Genomic DNA, 23928 nt, shown 5'->3' with positions numbered 1-23928 from the left:
TATTGAGTACCTAAGTCCTTAGGTAAGTTGGAAATGCTGAAGTGGAATTGGGGAGATTAAAAATTAATCAGGGAAGGCTGCCTGGAGGAGATGGGATTTGAAGATGAGGCGAGCAGTGGTCTGCCAGATGTAAATGAGGAGGGGGCTCAGCTATAAGGGAGAGTTTTAGCAAGAAGTTGATGGTAAGAGACAAGAATGAGTTTGTAGGTTGGCTTAAGAGGTGTGAAGCATGCAAGCCAGGATGTAGCAGGAGGGAAGCAAGGATGAGTAAGAGGAAAGAAAAGAAAAGTCAATAGTCAAGACTTTCTGCTCGATGTGGAGAGAAATACTCAAACAAATATTGGAGGCTTTTGAGAAGTGGGGAGATGTGCCCAAAGTCAGATTTTAGCAAAAAATGATGTCAATAGAGGAGTGACGTGTGGACTGGAGAAGGGAGAAACTGGTGGCGTGAAAGTCTGGAAGGAGGGCTATGGAATAGTACTGATATTAATGTCTGTCTCCTCCTCTAGACTGTAAGCTCTTTGTGGGCAGGAAATGTCTGTTATATTGATATATTGTACTCTCTCAAGTGTTTTGTACGGTGCTCTGCATAAAATGAATATGATTGACTGACAAGTGGAGTTGGGATATGACAAGTGTTTGGACCAGAGTGGTGGCAGTTTGGGTGGAGAGGAAGAGGCAGATTCTGGAGATAATATAAAGAAAGAAGCGCCGGGCCTTGGTGACTAATTGAAAGAGGGCATTTAAGGATAATGCCAAGGTTATGGGCTTGAAAGACCAGTGCAGTGGGAATGTGGTCAACTGAGTCACTCCGATGTCTAGAGAGCCTGTTTTTCTGAGTTTCCCAGCAATGGATGATGGGCAAGTTGGCTTTTACTTAGCTAAAGAGACACTGTTTTCTGGTGCTCATCCCTGATAACTTTTTGAAAGCAACTTGGTGCTAAAGAATTTAACAGCTGCTGGAAGTTCTAATTAATGCCAATTAAAACTTGGTAGGAAACTTGGCAGCTAAACTGGTTTTAATACTGCAAATCTAGAACACCCAGTAAATATCTGGATATTGCTCTTTATCAAAATCTTTTTCTTCCTCCCTCATCCCAGCTCTCTGTAATAATGATGGTGGTATTGGAAGGCTTACTGTGATTCAAGCACTGTGAGGAAGATAGAGTATGCAGATTGGACACAGTCCCTGATCGTTCATTCATTCAGATGGACTAATCGTCTAAATGGGAGGGAGAACACAAGGACCTTACAGCCTTTTAGATTATAAACTCCTTGTGGTCAGAGAACATGTGTACCAACTCTTTTATATTCTCTCCCAAACAGTTCAGCTCTGCACACAGAAAGTATTCAAACATGATTGACCTTTTATTAAATTCCCATTTTACAACTGAGAAAACTGAGACACAGTGGTGTTAAGTGATTCACCCTAGGTTACAGAGCAGGCAAGTGGGAAATCTGGGATTAGACTTCCTCGGTCTCTTGGCTCCATGCTCTTCACCAGTCAACACTACTTCTAAGTGAGGAGGACAGTTGCCCGGTGTAGGTCAGCCCAAATTTTTTTTCCAGTTCCCAGCTATCTAGGGGTGAACGCTCCCGGCCTCATGGCTTGCTGTGATTCAAGTTTCTGCTCATGTATCATTCTTGCCGAAGTCCAGGAATGAGGGATTGGAAAGCTTTAAGTAAGGTGCTGACAGATCACCTAGGCCTCCCAAGTGCTATGTTTGATCAAACAGCTGTGGGCTGGACACAGCCTGTGGGTCCCTTCGACTCTCCCTCTGCAGGTGCTTCCATTTCTGGATAAATATTTTGCTTCCCAGAAATAAGGCTGATTGCTCTGGGCAGCAGGGAGCCATATAAGCAATGGGTGGGGTTCTGCCAGAAACTTCTCCCTGAGAGGAGATAGATCTTCCCAGGGGAATGGAGTGAACTCTTTCATCTAGGCCACCGAGTGAGCATTCACCAGGTGCAAAAGAAGCATCGGGGCCAAGTGGAAACAATGTGGGTCTGGGATTCGGAGGATCTGGCTTCTGATCCCAGCTCTGCCACTGGCTTCCTGCGTGACTTTAGGCAAGTCACTTAACTTCCTTGTGTCTTAGTTTTCATCTATAAAATGGGGATTAAATGGCTGTTCTTCCTTTGACTGAGAACTCCATGTAGGGCAGGGATTTTGTCTGAACTACCTACCCAGCGCTTGACATGTAAACTTGTTGTGGGCAAGGATTGTCTCTGTTTATTGATATATTGAATCTCCCAAACACTTAGTACAATGTTTTGTACACAGTAATGGCTCAGTAAATATGATTGAATGAATGAATAAAAAGTGCTTAATGAATACTGTTATTGTTATTGGATGCACTTTCTAATCTTGGTACTTGTTGTTGATATTGAAGAACAGACTTCTTTTGCCCTTCAAGGAGCCTTATAGTTTTGTAGGAAAGATTAGGAAGGGCTGGATACAGTCAACCTGCATAGAGCCAAGTGAACTTAGAGATGATAGGAATGCATTTAAGTGGGAAGAGTGGGTTAATGTCTATTAACAATGATTTGGGTATCTGTTAAGCTCTTACTATGTGCCAAACACTGGAGTAAATACAAGATAATCAGATGAGATGCAGCACCTGTGTTATCTAAGATTCACAATCTGAGGTAGGGAAGCAGATAGCTTATCCTCCATTTTAGAGATGAAGGAATTGAGGCACACAAAAAGTTAAGAGATTTGTCCTAGAATGCACAACAGCCCAGTGGCAGAGCCAGGATTAGAATCTGGTTCTCCTGACTCTCTGGTGATCATTTCACTAGGTCCCACTGCCCTACTGGTGGACTGGAGAGTGGGTGGAAAAATTTAGAAGACTTCTAGGATAAGGTGCCATTTGAACTAGAATTTAAAGAAGAGGCATATTCTGATCATATCAATAGAAGGTGCTTTTTGAGTTTAATGGACAAGCAACCCATAGAGGTCCAATGCAGCAAGAAATGGGTTGAGAGTTTGAATGGTAAGACTGGGGATCAGAGGAATGGAGAAGGAAAAAGCCCCTCACAGAGCAACCAAGAAGTCTTCAAAGTAGCACAATGATTTTGTCTACATGGTTGTGAAGAGTGCAGTCTGCACAGTTATTACTCCTTAATTCTTCGCGAAGGAAGGAAAAGTGGGAGACAGTCCGAATTAGTCCCTACCCCAAATTGGTTTAGGTTTCATCCCAGGCATAAGATTGAGAATAACCATCAATCAGTGATATTTATTGAGCACTTAATGCATGCAGAGCTTTTACTAAGTGCTTGGGAAAGTACAATGCAACATTATTGGTAGACATGTACCCTGCTTGCAAGGCATTTTCTGAGAAAGATAGGAGTGGGGAATCATTGTAAAATCCTTCTATCATTCATTCAAGTTCTCAATAAATACAATTGATTGATAGATGGTGCTTACAGTGACACCCGGTCCTATCTTCTTCAGAAATCAACTCATATCCCCCAGGGTGAATACCAATTTGGGTCAGCCTAATAGATTGAAATCTCCAGTGGTTGCCTATCAACCTTCACGTGAAGCCAAAACTCCTCACTCTTGGCTTCAGAGCTCTCCATCCCCTTGCCCCCTCCTACCTCACCTCCCTTCTCTCCTTCTACAGCCCACCGCTTACACTCCAGCTTCTCTGCCATCAACCTCCTCACTGTGCCTTGTTGTCGCCTGTCGACCCCTGGCCCACATCCTACCTCTGACCTGGAATGCCCTCCCTCCTCACATCCACCAAACTGTCTCTCTTCCCCTCTTCAAAGCGCTACTGAGAGCTCACCTCGTCCAGGAGGCCTTCCCAGACTGAGCCGTCCCTTTCCCTCCGCCCCTCCTCCCCTCTCCATTTCCCCTACTCCTTCCCTCTGCTCTACCTGTTCCCTTCCCCACAGCACTTGTGTATACTTTTATATATTATTCATTACTCTACTAGTAATGTGTATATAGCTATGATTCTATTTATTTGTTTTGATGGCACTGATTTGTCGACTTGTTTTGTTTTGCTGTCTGCCTCCCCATTTTAGACTGTGAGCCCTTTGTTGAGCAGGGATTGTCTCTGTTGCCGAATTGTACATTCCAAGTGCTAAGTACAGTGCTCTGCACACAGTAAGTGCTAAATCAATACAAACGAATGAATGGATTGACATAATTTCATTCATTTTAACACTGAATTAACCTGTCGGGGAGAGACAACCGGAAAACAAAATGAATATGGAAGGGAGGTGTCGTGGATTTGCTTACAAGACTGTTAGATGTTCCTTAGCTTGTGTCTTTCATTAGTAAATGGGAAATTTCTTCCCAATGGAGTATCATCATTTCCATATTTTAGTCAGGTCTTCTAAAGTGGCAGACATAGATGTTGTGACTTCCTCCAGGGACACGGACTTTGTAATGCAAAGATGAATCCAGGGTGGACTATTGATCCCTGAAGAGTTGTTTGAATCTGGAAAGTCTATTGTTGAATGGAGAACATTTTAACTAAGCACTTGGGAAAGGTCAATAGAGATATTAGACACTAGAGATATTAAATATTCCTTCCCTCAAGGATCTTACAATCTAATTGAGGGAGACAGAAACTAAAGTAAATCACAGGTAGGGAAAGCAACAGAGTATTGTGGAAGGGAATGTCCCTCTTTATTGCTGTATTGTACTTTCCAAGTGCTTAGTACAGTGCTCTGCACACAGTAAATGCTCACTAAATATGATTGAATGAATGAATGAAAATAATGTTCTCTACGTAAATGCTGTGGGAAAGTCCCTAAAGACTTGGAGGGTCTTGGAGGACTCAAAGGCGTAGGTGGCAGAATAGCGAGGGGAATTGGTTGGGATGATGAGATAGTAGTTGAGGAAGGCTTCCTAGAGTAAGAGATGGTTTTTTTTCTTGTCTTATGCCATCAAGTCGTTACTGACCCATAGCGACACCATGGACATATCTCACCCAGAATACCCCGCTCTCCAACTGCTATCATTCTGGTAGTGTACCCTTAGAATTTTCTTGGTAAAAGACAGAGCGGTTTATCATTGCTTCTTTCCCCTCAGTAAACTTAATTCTCTACCCTAGACTCCCTCCCATCCCACTGCTCCCCAGCACAGGTGAGTTTTGACTTGCATCAGATTGCCTTCCACTCGCCAGCCACTGGCCAAGCTAGGAATGGAATGGCTATGCCTCTGCTTGACTCTCCCTCCCATAGCCAAGACTAGTAGAGTACTGGAAACTCTCCAGGTGTGATCCTGACTGAAGGAGAGATGATTTTAGTAGGGCTTTAAAAAGTAGTGGTCTGCCAGATGTGAAGGGGGAGGGAGTTCACAAGGAAGGAGGGCATAAGCAAGAGAGAGAGACACAGTGAAGATTTGGCATTAGAGAAACGAAGTATGTGGGACAGGATGAGGATAAGTAGTTTCTCCTGGAATTTAGGGAGATTAATCAAGTATGATGGGTGGCAGTTTTCCAGTTCAAAATAAAATTAAAACAAGAGGGAAAGTAAGCCCAATAAAGGGAAATATTCGGTAGTTGTGTTATGGATTTTTGCAAATTCTCAGCACCACAGGAAACAGCTTATCTAAGATTATCTATGTCAGTGCATCAACTGGACAGAACTATGTGGTACACAGCATTCTCATTCCACCCCTCACCCTCCTGCTCCCCGCCACCCTAGCCACAACGTGGTAAGAAAATGTTCAACATCTGTAAATTGGGAGAAATTTTGCGACACTTCATCATTAAGAAATGAGGTTCATAGTCAGGATTCTAAAGAAATATTCTAATCCTAACAAACCCCTGGAAGGCCTTTTGTTTGCAGACCCTGAGATATATAGATCTGTGGAAAGTTGTTTGAAGGTCGTTTGATCGAATGTGGAACGATCAGCATCTTGTCTAAAGTACAAAACAGCTGCTCACCAGACGGGCTGTTCTTATCCAGAGTTTCCTAGCGGGCATGGACAGTTGGGCCGCTTCCAGGATCTCTTGGTCCAAGTGCACTGAGTGGGAGGGTTAGCTGACATGATTCGGCATCTCCCTTGAACTTTCCCTTCCAGCCTCTCGGGGCACATTGAGGAAGAAGCACAATCGAGGGGAGTGGGTAGGATCATCATCTTTCTGAGGCAGGAACACAGAGGCTCTATGTGGTCCAAGTAACTGGAGTATATCAACCAGGACACTGCTGTTGCCTCTTGGGGTTGGTAGGAGAAGGCGGATATGGGATGATGGGGATTAAGGAATGGAGGTGAATAATTCTCCCTTTATTCATCCCTCCTCCCAGCTCCCCAGCACTTATGTACATATCTGTAATTTATTTATATCCATATCTGTTTCTCCCTCTAGACTGCTCATCATGGGCAGGAAATGTCTGTTTATTGTTGTACTCTTCCAAGCGCTTCATACAGTGCTCTGTACTCAGTAAGCATTCAATAAATTTGGTTGACTGATTACAGTAGTTCTTGTTAAGCTGCCCTTCCTTCCCCACAGCCCCAACTGAGTCTGTGAAGCAATGATTTTGGAGCCAATTTGGTTTGGAAAGACCAGTTTTTTCTGGACTGGCCAACTTGGGATAGGACCCCCTAAAAGTGTGGTATCTGAAGAGATTGTCTCAAGTCATTGTGTGGGAGCGATGGCCTTGTTAGCCAGGCTGGATGACGTGAATCAGCCAACAGCACCTGAGGTAATTAGGTCTCCATCTTGTTAGTTTTAGCTCTCAGTTCCCTATGAACCCTTTCCTGAAGGGGTGGGATCCTTGTTTGCCCCAGAGGCTGCCTTTCTTCTAATCCCCTCTCTACCCCCAACCCTTATCGGCTCCCCCTGGGCCGGACGGTCTCTTCCAGGTACCTTAACCTCAATCTTCTGGGTCTGTGGAATAAATGCTTTGCTATGGTTATTGAGTTTTCCTGCCGCTGCTATGTTTTGCAGTCCTAGGATAAACTTTACCAATTGTTATATATTCAGGATATTAATAATAGTTAAACACTATGTGCCAAGCACTGGGGTAGATATATTGCAGTCAGATCGCTCACAGTCCCTGGATCATGTGCGACTCCCATTCTAAGCAGGAGGGAGAACAGATATTTAATCTCCATTTTGCAGATGAGGAAACTGAGGGGTTGAGATGTTAAATGGCTTGCCCAAGGTTACACAGTAGGCCAGTGGCAGAGCTGGGATTAGAACCCAGTCTCCAGACTTTCAAGCCCATGTTCTTTTTTTCACTAGGCCACTCCGTTTCTACCATTTAAAATACTTCTAGGATTTAAAACAATTTGGGAATTATTTAAAGTGAAATGAAAGCACAACCCATTTTGCCATGTCTCTGTATCCACTGAAAACTTTTTATTTGCTCAACAAGAGCAGTTAACTTAATGGGTGAACAGGTGAAATTGCCTTCGTTCCCCTGGAGAGTTCAAAAGTGTGCATTTCCATTAATCTCAATAGGTACCAGGCACCCCATTTATCAGGAAGAACTCTTATCACTGCTGAGGAGAAATTTCACAACCATCAGAGTTGAGCAGGCAACCGACCAAGGTCATTGTGTCTGGTTGGAGATTGGGGGGGCAGGTTCCATCTTGATTCCTCTGGGCTGGCAGGTCTTAGTCCCTTGGGAATCTCTGAAGCTTCAGTTCTTAAAGCCAGGCAAGAGAAGCCAAGATCCAGGGTTTGCACACAAGTTCCAGCAGTCGGCTCTGCTGTGCACTCTTTCGCTGTGGCCAAAGCGAAACACATACTAGGAAACACAGAGGGAGCTCAAAATGTGCTATTTTAACTTTTCCCTCAAAGTCCAATTAAATCTTCTTCCCCCATAGTCATAAATGCTGACATTAATGACTCCAAACCCTGGAGCAACAAATTCTACATTCTGAATGGCTCTCTCAGTTCATCTCTTCTCTTTCTGCTTTGGCCTGTGACCATGTAAGTGAGACGTCTCAGTTGATCCATTGGTATTAAGTATTGTGTCCTTACTCTATGCAGAGCACTATGCAAGTGCTTGGGAGAGTGCAGTAGACATGATTCCTGCCCTCAAAGAGCTTACAGTTGAGAAGTTACCTAGTGTCTGTGGATTTTGCTGTCAAACCATTAGGATATGTATCAACTTGTTTGTAGAGCACTGAGTTGGGTGTTTGGAGTTTTCGTCCTGTCTGGGGGACTTACAAAAGTATGTCCCAAACCTGACTAAGTACTTTGCAGTCAAATGGGATAGTTTACAGATATTTATACTCCAAAGACCCTCCCCTTCCTCTGTCGTTTTCTTTTTTTTCCTATGAGCTTCTTTTTCCCTCTCAGTAACCAACGTTTCCTTACTAGGTTGGGTCCAATTCTTCCTTTTTTATTCCACTAGCTATTTCCTTTGACCTCTCTGATATTGAACTTTAACTTAATTAAAAAGTGAAATAAAACATTCTCCATTCATAATTACTGATCCTCTGAGGAACATAACCTTAGAGGCTGATAGCAATTTTTTTCAGCTTTGTAATTGGAGGAGAAGGATTATTATTATTTTTTTTAAGAGGGGAAAATGGGCAGAGACAGAGGAAGTTTGCAGAAAGGAGAAACACAACTTACAAGTGGGCATCTATTCTTCTACATGGTGGCCCAAGGTAAAGAGTCTCACCTGAAATATTTTAGGAAAGACTGAAAATATGGCTAGCTTGAGGCTAGCATTCAGTGGGGTGTTAATCGCCTGTAGAAAGAGTTAGTGTTCAATTTGCAGCTCACAGTTCAGCATACACTCTAGTTTATAACATAGGAACATGTCTACTAACTCTGTTGTATTGTACCCTCTCAAGTGCTTAGTACGTGCTCTGCACAAAAATGCTCAACAAATGCCAGTGATTGATACAATGTAATTAGCCTTCTTGTTATTGGGTCTACCTTTTCCAGTTTAATCAATCAATAAATGGTATTTATTGAGCACTTACTGAGTGTAGAGGACTGTACTAAATACTTGGGAAAGTACAATATGAGAGTTGGTAGAAACGTTCCCTGCCCACAAAGGTCTTGCAGAATACCATCCTTCTCTATCACTGAGATGTTCCACAGTTAGGATGCCTCAGTAGTGTGGTCGTTGGTGGAAGCAGGGGGAGGGAGACTATGAGCTCATTTTCTGTTCAGGCCTGCCCAAGCAGCAACCTTAAGTGGTCCCACTTTCTGGTCTCTGAGGGACTGTGATATCACTGGATAGTGCAAACCTCTTCCACCTCCTAAAGCCTGATGTTTTGTTTTCAAAAAGACACTGTGAAGAACACACATGTTGGCTTTGGGAGACTTCCAGGGGTTAGACGGGGAGGGTGATGAACTGGGGTGAAAGAGGAAGGGGTGAGTTCCTTAAAAATGAAGGTGAGGGTCTAGAGCTCAATCTTCTGTGGTTGAGGACAATTAACCTACTGCTGCTCCAGGCTGAGGAATCAGTGGCCCGAGTCCATTGGAATGGCAACACTTCTAGTCTTTGACCTTCCAGAAAAAACATCTTTGACATGATGACAATAGTATTTATAAAGGACCTGAACTTTACTAAGCACTGGGGTAGATAAAATAATGATCATTTTGGACACAGACCCTGCCCCAACTGCGGCTCACAATCTGAGAGGGAGGTAGAAAAGGTTTTTTGGGTTTTTTTAACTCTGTATTTTGTAGAAGAGGAAACTGAAGCACAGGGTGGTTAGGTGATTTCCCTGGATACCCCAGCAGGCAAGTGGCAGAGCCAGGATTAGAACCTAGATTTCCAGACTTCCAGTCTCCTGAATATTAAATGGCTAACCCAAAATAATCATTGGCTTCAACTAGATTTTTTTAGGCAATCGAGTTGATTAAGGCAAGTGGCTCTGACACTTGCCTACCTTATGACCATGAGCAAGTCATTTAACTTCTCTAGGCCTAGGTTTCCTCATCTCTAAGATGGGGATTGTAATACCTGTACTCCTTCCTCCTTAGACTGTGAGCCCCATGTGGGGCAGGAATTGTGTCCAACCTGCTTAGCTTGTGTCTTCCTCAGCATCTAGTACAGTGTTTGGCACTTGCAAGCATTAAACAAATAGCATTATTACTATTATTATGCATGTGAAGTCTTAGTTTCCCAGAGGTCACCAACTGCCAGTGGAGACCTAGTTTTAGGGTGTGTAGATGTGGTCTCCAATGGCGATGTCCTTGCCTTCAAGGGAAGAACATGAAGAAAAACAAACTTCTGGTCCATGTAGAAGTTCAAGCCAATGACTCGTTTCAAGGGATTTGTGATTTCAGGCTTACCTAACCCACTAGGGGTTTTATGACCTCAGTTTAATTTGATTGTTTGTTTCTTTCTCTCCACCCACTCAGTCCTACCAACCAAAGTAAATCTTATCAGCCCTCCCACTTGATGAAAAGCTCTGAGTTTGCTAAATGAAAAGAGAGCCAGTAGAAAGACCCACATAGTGCTGTTCTATTGCACTGTAGTGGATCTGCCCTAGGGAGCAGGAGTCCGGGACGACCTCGGGTCACGGGATGACCTCGGGTCACAGCACTTAAGTTTTCGGTTTTCGGTTGTTATTTCAGATCTTAAACATTTCATCTCGCATCATGGTGTCAGCCCCCAGGGGATCGAGTAGCCGGCTTCATTTCCGATTCAATCCTGAAACGATGCTACGGATTCATTCAGTGTTAACCCTAGGCAAGGGGTGAATGGGTCCAGCTTTACACATTTGGCCACTCTGAGGCAGAGAAAAAAATCCCCGCTCCACTCCTTCCTTTCCGAATGACATCATTACATTATTCTGCCTGTATGTCACACTGAGCGTGCAATGCTTCGTCGATGACCCGTGATACTGCTAACTGAAAAGTACAGAGGTTTTTGAGCCAGAGAATAATAATATTTGTAAGTGCTTACTATGAGCCAAGCACAGTGTTAAGTGCAGGAGTAGGTGAAAGATAATCAGGTGAGAAGCCGGCCCTCACCCACACGGGGGTTCACGGTCTGAGATGTAGCTTAAAGTGGGAGCTTCTGCTTCTCCTTCTGGTAATATGTTCCTATACTTAACTGTCACCAACCACACCAGACTGAGCTCTGGAACCCCTCCTCAGCACACAATATGTGCTAAGCAAATGCTATTTGTACTACGACTACCTGCTTAAATGAATTGTTCTTATAAATGTACATAAATTATAATTACGGTATTTAAGAGCTTACTATGTGCAAGGCACGGTACTAAGCACTGGAAACTCACTGACAATAGGCCTAAAGAAGATCTAAATAAGCTTGAAGAGCAATACCCTGCACAATGCTTGGCACATAATAAGCATGACAGTGCCACATTTAAAAAAATATTTTATCAACTTGTAGGTCTTCAGCGAAGTAGTGTCATCCATCTTTGATAGAACATTGAGCTGGGAATAAAACAGATCCATTGCTGCCTATGGATTCTCAAACAGTTCTGTCCATGCCCCTGACCAGTACATACCCTGCTCTCCTTGGAGAATCCTGATCCCAATCTGTCCAAGGAATGAGTTTCTGACTTCACCTCAGCTGGAGGGATGGGGTGCTTACTATGTGCTCCACTTCCATTAGTACCAGCAGGAGAGGCTGGGTGAGGAAGGGGTGGGGTAGGATGGGGTAAAATGGGAGTGTAACCTCCCCAGCCTACCCTGCAAATGGGTAGGACAGGGGAGACCAAAGAGAGAGAGAAGAAAATGAAACAACAGAGAACTGAGCTTACATCTGGTTGTTTCCTCTGTCCTTTGCCAAACCTGGCCGCTCCCAACTGTCCCACGTGCAGGAGCCCACAGTGTGTGATTATGCCCCAGCACAGCTGTTGAACTCCCCATCCTCCCACCCCCGCAGTGCTTTCTTCCCTACACTTTGCCCACCCACAGCCACTATCAGCATGAGTGGTTTCACACATCTCGCATAGGGGCTGCTCTTGGGGATGAGGGCAGGGAGGTGGTGCGTGATCTTGGTCTCTGCTCTGCTTGACTGGCCCTTGAGAGATCACAGCTACAGTGCTGTCTGATGAGGTGTGACTCCTCCTCAGCTCCTTTCCTGTTCAAAGGAGCAAGACAGGCCAGCTTCTGCCAGCATAGCATTTGACTGGGGCATCTTCCTCATGGTGCCGTATCCATGATGGGGCCTAACCTCAGGACTGCTATTGATGCCCAGAAGAGCCACAAGCAACTTACAAGACACAGGTTCCCAACCTGCTTAGAACATAGACCCCGTAGCACTGAAGCAGAGCTAATTGCAACTCAGTTTCACACTGATGCTTTTATCTAACCCAGTATTTAGTACAGCGCTTGGTATGTGAGCACTTACCAAATATAAGGCAAAAAAGAAGATTAGACAGAGAGGGCACAGACAATGGATGGCAGTGGGAAGTCCAAGCAGCTGCTTTGGGGTGAATAGAAGTGGGGTAACTTTAAGATGGCTGAACATAAGACATTAAAAGAAGCAGGAAAACAAAGTCTGGGGGAGCAAAGCCCAATCTATCAATATGCTCCAGTGAAGACTGGATGGCTTGTTTAGAGAATAGACTTCGGAGACTAATTGAGAGCATGCAAAATAGAATGGAAAATTGAAAGCAGGTGCCGTGGAAAACAGCTGCAATTGAAGGATGGGATTATCTTGTTAATCACATGGCTTGCTCAAAGGATGAGCATCACCAGCTAAGCTGCCTTTGAAGATGGAGGATGTGGAACATGGACAGGGAAAATAGGATATATGATTGGGCACCAGGGTTTGAAAAGCAGACAGGGTACTCTGGGTTTGGAAGACAATGCTGGAGTTCAGGACCCTTTAGTTCATTTCTGTTCCCAAATGTCAGCTGGTATTCCCAAGGCCAGCCTGAAAGGTCAGTTGTGAAAGGTGAAACCTTGAATTGTGAAAGGTGAATTGTATTTTTCAATTGCTTAGTACAATGCTTTACTGAATGAATGAATCAATCAATCAGTGGTATTTATTGAATGCTTACTGCGTGCACAGCACGAAGGTTTAGGAGAGTCCAGTAGAGTTGGCAGATCCAGAAAAATGCTTTCTGAATTCTCAGCTATCATTGGTCCTCCTGGATCAGAATAGAGTATCTGGTCACACACAGAATACCGTCTGGCATGAGCTGCTGCCAACGTAATGCAGACCAGTTGCCAGCAGGAAGGCTTCGGCCTTTCTGTCTGTTCTTGGATTTGAGCCCACGGCCCCCGAGAAGGACTGAAAATGGGTGGCATAAGTAGAGCAGCCACGGCGGGACATGGCTCTGACGTGGATGGGAGCCTTGATCTGCAATGCAGAAGGTTGGGCCTGGCCCCCAGCCCAGCCAGTGCAAGGCTAACATGCGAATCGGTAATTTGTCCCACACTGATAATATGTTGCAATGCCAGTGACTTTTTATAACTCTAGTAAAACTCCCTGCTCCTCTGGGAACACATTCCTCGTCTGTGGGCAGGATGATGATCACTTTCAGATGTTCACGTGGACATCACAAAGAGCGGGTGGGCGAACGTATTTTCAAGTGATCCACATTTCTGGGGACCAGCTCAAGGTGGGCAGGGGTGAGGACCTCTTCTTCTTCCCCTGGATCCTCTCCACCCCTTGCCCTGGAATGTTTTGTTTACCTTTCCTGGCTCCCCTGAGAGGGAGGGGTGTTTCTTTCTATCCATTTTCATTTGCCTTCTCTTGCAAAGCAGATGTTAGATGCTTGTGTCCTGACATGCCATTTGAAATCAATTCATAGCTGAAGGTTGGCTCTCCAGTCCACGTATTTCATCTCGGGACCCCTTTTGTAAGTTGTTACTGAACTGGGAATGCTCCCAGGCTCACACTGAAGGTCGCTGAGCAATTATCTGGGAAATTCAGCCTATGAAGACACAGAATGTGGATAACTGGAGGTCCCAAACCCTCTCTTTTCATCAGGGAGCAATTTTTATTTACCTGAACTCTGTAACCCATGGTGTCATATCTGACCAGTGTTTTGACCTCCTCAGTGATATCATTCACATCTCTCAGTTCTGTGATAATGTGTGGATGATTGAAGCCTTTAATATAGGAAGGACATTATATTCATGGCACTTATGAAACACCTACTGCACACTAAGCACTAGAAAGGTTCCAAGGTATAATAATAATTATGGCATTTGAACTAAGTACTGGGGTAGAGACAGGTAAATTGGGTTGACATAGGCTCTGTCCCATGTGGGGCTTACAGTCTCAATCCCCATTTTACAGATGAGGTAATTGAGGTAATTGAGGCACAGAGAAGTGAAGTGGCTTGACCAAGGTCACATAGACAAGTGGTGATCTATACATAAGTGCTGTGAGGGTGGGGTGAAGCTCAACTTTTTAAAGGGTAGAGATCAAAGTACATATGTGATGCAGAAGGGTGAGGGAGTAGTGGTAGTGAGGGAAGGCTTCCTGGGGAAGATGTGATTGTTCTAAGACTTTGGAGGAGGGGAAAGGGGTGATCTGCCATATACGAAGGTCCTGGGGGAGTTCCAGACCAGAGGGATGGGGAGGGCAAGAGGTCGGTGGTGAAATAGATGAGATCGAATTATAGTGAGCCGGTAGATGTTAGAGGAGTGAAGTGTGTGGGATGTTATAGTAGGGAATTCATTCATTTAATCGCATTTATTGAGCCCCTACTGTGTCCAGAGCACTCTACTAAACGTTTGGAAAGTACAGTTCAGCAATAGAGACAATCCCTGTCCACACCGGGCTTGCGGTCTAGAAGGGAGGAGACAGACATCAAAATAAGTTAACAGGCATCAATATAAATAAATAGAATTATAAATATATACACATCAAAACAAGTAAACAGGCATTAATATAAATAAATACAGTTGTAGATATGTGCATATATATACACAAGTGCTGTGGGGAGGATGGGGTAGAGCAAAGGGAGTGAGTTGGGGTGATGGGGAGGGAGAGCTGAGGAAAAGGGGGCTTAGTCTGGGAAGGCCTCTTGGAGGAGGTGAGCCTTCAGTAGGGTCTTGAAGGGGGGAAGTGTGATTGGTGGGTTTGAGGAGTTGAGGTGAGGTAGAGGGAGAGCTGAAGGAGTGCTTTAAAGCCAACCTCCTTCTTTCACTAGTCCTTTCCCTATTTAAGGGTATAACAGGCCTGCAACTATCTGATACAAGGTTTTGTCTGGAGTCACAGTGCTTTAGCATGAAACTGGAATGTTCTCCTGGGTTAAGTCCAGCTATAATGTTGCCTTTTTACTTTGGGGCTTTAGGAAACTTCTGGAACAGTTTCACATTAATGTTGTTTGTGTATGTGTGTGTGAGGACCAGCCTAATATTCACACTGCTTTTGATTTATTGAATTTTGTGGTATTGAAGTAGGTATTGTATTTGTGTTGGTGAACAGGACCACTAGGAAATCATTACTGAAGTTGTTAAAGCTAATTTGACCTATATTTTTTTAATGGTATGTTTTAAGCATTTACTCTGTGGCAAGTACTTTTCTAAGTAATGAGGTAATTGCAGTATAATTCAGACTTTCCCTATCTGATGTAGGTTTCTAGGGTTTAGGAAAAATTTATCCTATGGATAATCAATCAATCGACCAGTCAGTCACTCATATTCGATGACCGCTTACTATGTGCTAAGCACTTGGGATACAACACAACAATATAAAAGACACATTCCCTGTCCAGATAGAATCCGTGGTCAACCTTTGCTAATTAAGCAAATTAATATTTCTTTTTATGTGATGGTTTTAGGTTCTTCATATACTTAAAATGTTTAGGGGTGTGCTGAAAGTAATAAGGAAACTGAGTTTTTGATATTTCTTCCCTTTGGCAGTATCAGACAATATAAGGTTTCACTTCCTATTTTCAACACTATTGATTTTAAAACAGCAACTGATGTTGTTTTATGGTGACTTTTCATCAGCATTTCACCACTTAAATGAATCAGGAAAACACTGTGACGGTACGTTATTGTCTGGATTATGAGGTTTGAATGACAGCAGTGGCAATTTACCTTTCTAGATCTATCTTTAAAAGTCTCAGTCAACAGATAGGCTTTGAACAAGAGGTGATACAGTGGAGGTTTCAGTTGTGGAGATGATCCATCCTGCATTTTGAAGTGGCTGAAACTCATAGCCAAATCAGATGATTTAGAAATATTTCAGCATCTGACACCCCTCGAAAATGATCCAAGGAATATATGAAGCTATTCTCTGGTGTCATAGAAATCATCTTCCCTGGAAACATCACACTGGAATTGGAGGGTTTTCCTTCTGGTTTGACATTCTCCAGAGAACTCAAGGGGCAGCTGATCATAGGATTCTGAAAAAGTAACATTTTTTATTGGTTCAGTAAAAACAAGGAGAGAGCCGTCCATCACATATTCAAAGCCGGATTAGCTGTGAGGGAGGTCACAGGCTAAATTATGGATGGGAAGCATCAGCCATAAATACTGAGCTGTGCTTTTGGTCTCCCTGGGCCTTCGAAACTCATTTTTCTTTAAAACGGCAATGCATCATCTTTCATGTGCCTTGCTTGGTGGCTAGATGAGCTTTTGATTTATGGGTGCCATTAATGGAGATTAAGAGACAGGAAACAACAATGGAAGAGGTCTTGGATCTGCATGCACATGACTTAAACTGAACCTCACAGGAGCCTTCATCCTGCTGAATTCAAGAATGTGGGGTGCCTCATTCTGACTAATTTTCTCTGTCACTGTCATGACTGATGTTATCCTGGTGGGATGAAAGACTGTGTATGGTATGGCCGGTGGATAGAGCATGGAACTGCGGGCGAGAAAAACCTGGATTCTAATCCCAGCTCTGCCACCTCCCCCCTGTTTGACTTTGGGCAACCCATCCCACTTCTCTGTGCCTCATTTACCTTATCTGTAAAATGGGGATTAAGATGGTAAGCCCCAACTGGGACAGGAACTGTGTCCAACCTGATTAGCTTGTTATCTACCCCAATCCTTAGTACTGTACCTGGAACATAAGTGCTTAAATACCACTATTATTATTATTATGGTAATATCATGGTCAGTTTTCCTGGTTTTCTTCTAGACTAATATCTAAACTTTTTCCTAATTCCCTTTGATGCCTTCACATTGTATCAGTTGCCATTGCATCTGAAGATGTTTCCATTTTCCCTCCCGTTTTCATTTTCTGTTTATTCATTAGAATAATTTAGGATTTCAAGGACACACTACCTTCAAGAAAAAACTTGAAGGCCAACAGCTGGATTGTGCAATTGCTTCAGGTTTACTTTTCTCCTCTGAGGTACTATGGTTAGTAACAATAATCATGTCCTAAGTGTATAGGACTTAGTATGTGTTGAGCATTGTTCTAAACACTGAGGTAGATCCAAGATAATCAGGTCAGACACAGTCCCTGACCAGAATAGTGCTCACAGTCTTGTGGTGGTGAGAACAGATATTGGATCTCTATTTTATAGATGAGGAAATTGAGGCACAGAGAAGTTAAGTGATTTGCCCAAGGTCATACAGCAGACAAGTGGAAGAGCCAGGTTTGGAATCCAGGCCCTGGAACACTCAGATCTGTGCTTTTTTCCCCCTAATCCTGGTGTTGGGGTATTTTAGATGGGGCTGGAGGAGATGGGCTCTCTTTTGCACAGGGGGAGGAACAACAGGATTGCCCTTCACGCTTGAGCTGTCTCATAATTGAGGTTGCTCAGAGGGGCTGGAGTCCTGGTGGAGGGAAGGCAATTATAAATATTAGCTAATAAAGATGTCAATTGTTCAGGCAATCCTAAACTCACCACTTGTGGCAGAACAGAACACAATCTGTTTCATGCATTAAGGCGTCTGTTCCCAAGGCACCTCGTTCATTTGTTTATAACACAGAGCACATCTGTAGAATTCTACTGGCCCCCGGATAGCATGACTTCATCAGGATTAGTGGATCCAAGCCAAATAGCCTCTCTTGTTTTGCAGTGTGCTTGGGACTCTTTCCTTTCAAATCAGCTCATTCAGATCTCCCAAGCAGCATATTATCATGCACCGGTTCTTCAAAGTGTTGTGGTAAATGTCTTTGGTATTTAATCCGACCGACAACTTTCGATTAAATCTGCACCTGCCACTGAGATGTCAGAGCCAAGGGGGTCTGATAGCTGACCCGATCCATAACTTGGATATCATTGATGCCTTCGTGATTTGTATTTTTTTTCCTTAATTTTCCACTTTCTAAAATTAGCCTTTTTTGGACAGTTCCTATCATTGCAAATTATAAACGATTCTTTCTTGGAAACATTTCTTTGGGAGTGCAAAGCTGATTATGTTAAAGTGATTGGCCAAGTCAGGATTACAAGTCACTATTAAAAATAAGCATTTCCATAGCAATGTACACACAATTATTTCATAAGGACCAGAAGTGCGGTTTGGGGCTGGGAACAGAGGTGGATAACACAAACCTATTTGAAAGTGTACATACTGTAGGATTCGTCACCAGAGAATGCCATTAGTGAGAAACCAACAGGAGGGTATCTTTGGCTTAATTTTTTAGAAGATGATAAATCCGAAAAAGACAATTTAGTCAGGAGAGGAAATGGGGAGGCCGAGCCTATGGAGGGGTTCCAGCCTGTCCCAATCACGGAGAAATCTTCCTTTGGGTATTTTGGGGATCAATTTGTGTCTTCTTTTGAGCAGCAGCTTTGCTCATCCCCATGACATTAGAGAAGGAACAGCCCTCCTGTGCTGGGCTTCCCCTGAAAAAAAAACTTTAGTTCCCTTGGAGGAACATTCAAGCAAGTAGAACTATTCATAGGCTTGAGTTGTTGCCAGTGAGTTAGGTTGCTAAGAGTAATAATAATAATTGTGGCATCAGTGCTTAGAACAGTGCTGGACACTTAGAAAGCACTTAACAAGTACCATTATTATTACTTACTATGTGCCAGGCACTGTAGTAAGCACCGGGATAGACACAAGATAATTGGGTTGGCTCACTGTCTTAATCTCCATTTTACAGATGAGGTAACTGAGGCACAGAGAAGTGAAGTCATTTACCCATGTTCACACAGCAGACAAGTGGTGGAGCCGGGATTAGAACCCAGGTCCTTCTGACTCCCAGGCCCGTGCTTTATCCCCTAGGCTACACTGCTTCTCTGGTAGCAATAGCAATTTTGAATGAGCGCCTAGAGTTTACACAGCACTGTATTAGGTGCTTGAGGAGCATACCTTTTATGGTATTTGTTAAGCACTTTCTATGTGCCAAGCTTTGTGCTAAGCACTGGGGTAGATAGAACATAATTGGGTTGAACACAGTTCATGTCCCACATGGGGCTCACAATCTTAATCGCCATTTTACAGATGAGATAACTGAAGCACAGAGGAGTGAAGTGTTTGCCCGAGGTTACACAGACAAGGTCACACAGACTCATGGAGTAGCTGGGTTTAGAACCAGGTCCTTCTGACTCCCAGGCTTGTGTTCTATCCACTATGCTATGCTGCACACATCCTAAGCAAGAACTGTCAAAAAGCACACCACTGAAGGAGTGCTTGAACCTTCAGCTCCAATAGGCTGGGGCTGGGCACCTTTGGTATCCCGAGTGTCTCCATTTCTAGTTTTGGCTTAGGTTTGGTTCCCTGTTGGGCCAAGACACTGCTGCACCTGTCCTGTGCGTTCACATGTGGTATAGTTGTCGTAGGACCATTTATTGAAAACCCACTTGAAGCGATGCACTTAGGATCTTGGGAGATAAAGAAGAGATGCATTCCCTCCCCATAAGGGACTTACACTCTAATAAGACTGTGGGTGACCCTGTGAGCACTAGACAGTAAGATCCTTGAGGGCAGGGACTGAGTCTACCAACTCTATTGTGTTCTCCCAACACTTTGTACAGTGGTCTACACATAGTAAGGGATCACTAAATGCCACTGAATGATTGATTAACCTGTTGAGGCAGGGACAACACGTCATCACTCAATTCATTGTATTTATAGAGCCCTTACTGTGTGCAGAGCATAATAATAATAATTATGGTATTTGTTAAGCACTTAATATGTGTCTGATTAACTGTAGGCAATCAGGTTGTCCCACATGGGGCTCACAGTCTTAATTCCCATTTTTCAGATGAGGTACCTGAGGCACAGAGAAGTTAAGGGACTTGCTCAAAGTCATGCAAGTAACAAGTGGAGTTGGGATTAGAACCCATGACCTCTGACTCCCAAGCCCATGCCCTTTCCACTAAGCTATGCTGGAAGACATGTTCCCTGACCACAACAAGCTTACAGTCTAGAGGAACGTGCAGACTGCAACATTTCTTGAAACAGAAACCTTGGCTCCTGTTAGGACTTGATGGACCTGGGTTGGACTGTAATGCTGAAGGCCCCAGAGAACACTGTCGGCCAGGGATGAAACTGAGGCTGGATCTGGATGGTGCAGGGAACCTCAGACCTCCACTGACCATTCCCAGAGAGGAGGTGGTTCTCTGTGCTTCAGGCAACAGATAGAGAGGCAGGACTTGAACTCCATATCAAGGCCAAAATTCTCTCTTGAGCATGGTGGTTACCTGCCCAATCAACAACTATAGCTAAATAGAGGATTCTGTGAAGTAGCTTGGTGTAGTGGAAAGAGCTTGGGCTTTGGAGTCAGAGAATGTAGGTTCTAAGCCCGGATCTGCCATTTGTTTCCTCTGTGACCTTGGGTAAATCACTTTACTTCTCTGTGCTTCAATTCCCTCATTCCCTCATGTGCAAACTGGGGATTCAATACCTCTTCTCCCTCCTATTTAGACTGTGAGCCCCATGTGGGCCCTGGTGATAGTGTATCTTCCCCAGTGGTTAGTCAGTGCTTAGCCCATAGTAAGTGCTTAACAAATAATAATAATGAATAATTATAATATTGGTTAAGTGCTTACTATGTGCCAAGCACTGATTTAAGCTCTGGGGTAGAGACAAGGAAATCAGTTGTCCTACATGGGGCTCACAGTCTTAACCCCCGTTTTACAGATGAGGTAACTGAGGCACAGAGAAGTTAAGTGACTTGCCCAGGGTCACACAGCAGACAAGTGGTGGAGCTGGGATTAGAACCCACATCCTCTGATTCCCAAGCCTGTGCTCTTGCCACTAGGCCATGCTGTTTATCAATCTATGGTATTGAGTGCTTTTTGTGTGCAGAGCACTGTACTAAGTGCTTGGGAAATTACAATGCAGAAGAATTGGTAGACCACAGGTTTCTGTCTACAGCATGGTTAGTATTAGTTCCCTCAGCAGCCCTAAACCTATTCTTAACCCCAGAAATCCCTCTTCAGGGAGAGAAGAGTGAGAAAAATCTAGAGTAGGATGCAAGAATCGAGGAGGTAGGTGAGGAAGCAATGTTTTTCTTTAGAGATTTCACCCATCACAACAGTGAGACGCAGCCGACCATCTGAGAAGCACTGCCGTAAGCAGTCTTTCCGAAGACTGGTGTCTGCTGGACTATAGAATGATTGATTAATTTCTTCTTCCTTCTCTGACTTCATCTTAATTTCATTCGATGACACTAACAAAGTGGTATGGGAATATAAAGGGAATTAATGTCCAAAATAGGAATCTTGCCAGGGAAAGGGCCTCAAGGAGGAGGTTCGGGAAGGACTGGAGCTAATACAAAAGGTGGATTCCAAGAAAGAAGACAAGTTTCTCTTCCAGAGGATCATATGGGTGCGATTTTGAGTTCAGATTTTGCAACTCCCACCCAGAGTCTATCTCTGGGAATCAGAATGGGCAGGTTTTGGAATGCAGTGAGGCAATCTCCGTTAAACGATGATCAGTCTGGAGTCTCTGAGTCCTGGCCAACTTTCCCCACACAGTGAGCGGTGAGTTAAATCACAGATCGGCTGCCATAAACGTCCAAGCAGGGGGCTGGGGGGAGGGGAGAGGAGGATTGGTGTTTCCAAACGTGGGCTGTGCATTCGTATTTCCTGCTAAGCAACATAAACCCTAAGATTCAGGGTGAGGTGTCTAAAACAAATAGAAATCACTTCTTGCAATTTAAGGAGATGGGAGGGGTTGAGCCAATAACTTTTTCCACTAAGGCTCCAAACCCAACATTCAATTGGAAGGATAAAGCTGGGAAAAAAAAGACAAAAGGCTCATCTGGGATGTCATCTTTCAATTTCTCAGTGTTCAAGGGAAATGGAATTAGAAAATCCATAAACTCACACTTAGTAATAGTTAATAATCCTTCCGATTTACATCCTGACCATTGGATCTCCTCCCAGGAAACTCTCATGAGAAACTCCTAACTCTGTCGCCAAGCAGGTCCAGATGCGGGCCTCCACTTTTCAATGATGAGATCTCCCCTTCGTGAAGGTTTGTGAGTCTTTTCCTATATGTTTCAAAAGTTCATTTACCCAGAACATTTAAGAAACAAACTGCTTAATCCATCCAGGTCTGGTGAGGGGATTGTACTAAGGGTTTGGAATAGATTAAGTGGATTGTTGCTTGATGGATTGAGAGTAGCCTGTTTGAATCCTCTCCCCCACGTCAAAGCATTATTTGAAGGCACATCGACTCCAAGAGTCCTTCCCTAAGCCTCCTTTCCTCTTCTCCCATTCCCTTCTGCCTCACTCTAAATTGCTCTCTTTGTTCATTCCCTGCCACCCAGCCTCTCAGCACTTATGTATGTATGTATCTAATTTATTTACTTTAATGTCTGTCTCCCCCCTCCCACTAGACTATAAGATCACTGTGGGCAGGGAATGTGTCTGTTTATTGTTGTACTCTCCAAGCACTTAGTAAAGAGCTCTGCACACAGAATGCGCTCAATAAATACTATTGAATGAATGAATGCTGATCCATATTCTTTGCCAAATCTCTTAGTCTAGTCTACTGCGCACAGGCAGCTCTCAGTAAATACCACTCATTTGAAAGTTCAGTTATAGTTTTCAAAACTCATAGCAAAGGATATCCCTGCAAAGAACCACTTTTCCCATTTTACAGGTTGATATACTGTAGTATAAAAATCAAAAACTGTAGTCAGAAGCATTAGTAAAGCTTATTGGGAATTGAATTTGGTATCTGGTTTTCAGTGAAGATCCTAGACAATATGATTTGATTTCATTTACCAAACTAATAGCTACACATGTCCTCAAATGTGGATTTCAACAGTGGTGTTTTTGAATATGAAAGATGGTTAAATGTAGAGTCATCTGATTGGATTCTTTTGGGCTCACGCACATGGGTGTAATAAAAATAATTGTGGTATTTGTTAAATGCTGCATACTAGGCACTGGGGCAGATACCACATGTTCAAACACAGTCTCTAACCCATATGGGACTCATAGTCTAAAAGGGAGGGAGAACTCTATATCCCTCCGTTTAACATATGAGGGAACTAAGGCACAGAGAAAGTAAATGACTGGCCCAAGGTCATATAGTAGGAAAGCGGCAGATCTAGAAGTAGAACCTAGGTCTCCTGACTCACAGTCCAATGCCCTATGCAATAGGCCATACTGCTTCCTGTCCCCTCTGTTTCCCAGGAAGTGGATGTGTAGGACATCTATTGGAAGATCTGGAAACTGAGCAACTGTTCACACCAGGTGGACTGGGGCCACCCACACATAGCCAACCCAGCAGTTCATTAAGGTAACCTGAGGTGTCACGCGATCGCCCTGGGTCAGTTGCACAGCTGTGCATTTGCCATCCGCCCCCACACCCAACCCCGCTGCCGTTTTCTCCATTCTCCCCCCAAATCTTACAGAGCAAATCCAATCTTAAAATCGAATCTACAGATGATCCCATACTGGAAGGTCGTGAAAACACCAGTAAGGTCAGAGTAATAATACTAATGGGTGTAGAGAGATGAAACATCTGGGCCGAAAAACACAGTGGGAATGAACTTGGAAAACTATGAACTAGGCTGTCTGCGGAGGAATAATTCAAAACACAGATATTTCATGCGTGAAGACTAAGAGCAGCATGGAAAGCAGTTAGCCTGAAAGAGAGCAAGTTCGAAAGTTGACAACAGTTTAGATATGAGTTTAGACTACAGTCTGGCAGGAGAAAATGTCTAATGCGGCTT

At 43.7% G+C, this 23928-nt stretch overlaps 1 protein-coding gene and 1 non-coding gene across 3 annotated transcripts in view; one reads left to right on the top strand and one right to left on the bottom strand.

The window, feature by feature from the left end:
* ADGRD1 (adhesion G protein-coupled receptor D1) overlaps window positions 1-23928 on the top strand; it is a 367284-nt gene that overhangs the window by 128840 nt on the left and 214516 nt on the right. The gene's annotated exons all lie outside the window — the stretch shown is intronic.
* LOC114809397 lies at window positions 5115-5255 on the bottom strand. The gene has a single exon (XR_003757184.1). It is a non-coding gene; the product is annotated as a small nucleolar RNA SNORA7 (small nucleolar RNA).

This window comes from Ornithorhynchus anatinus, chromosome 2, assembly GCF_004115215.2.
Source record: "Ornithorhynchus anatinus isolate Pmale09 chromosome 2, mOrnAna1.pri.v4, whole genome shotgun sequence".
Classification (NCBI taxonomy): Eukaryota; Metazoa; Chordata; class Mammalia; order Monotremata; family Ornithorhynchidae; genus Ornithorhynchus; species Ornithorhynchus anatinus.
The sequence above is the reverse complement of the archived record's forward strand: the minus strand, read 5'-3'. Positions and strand labels throughout refer to the sequence as shown.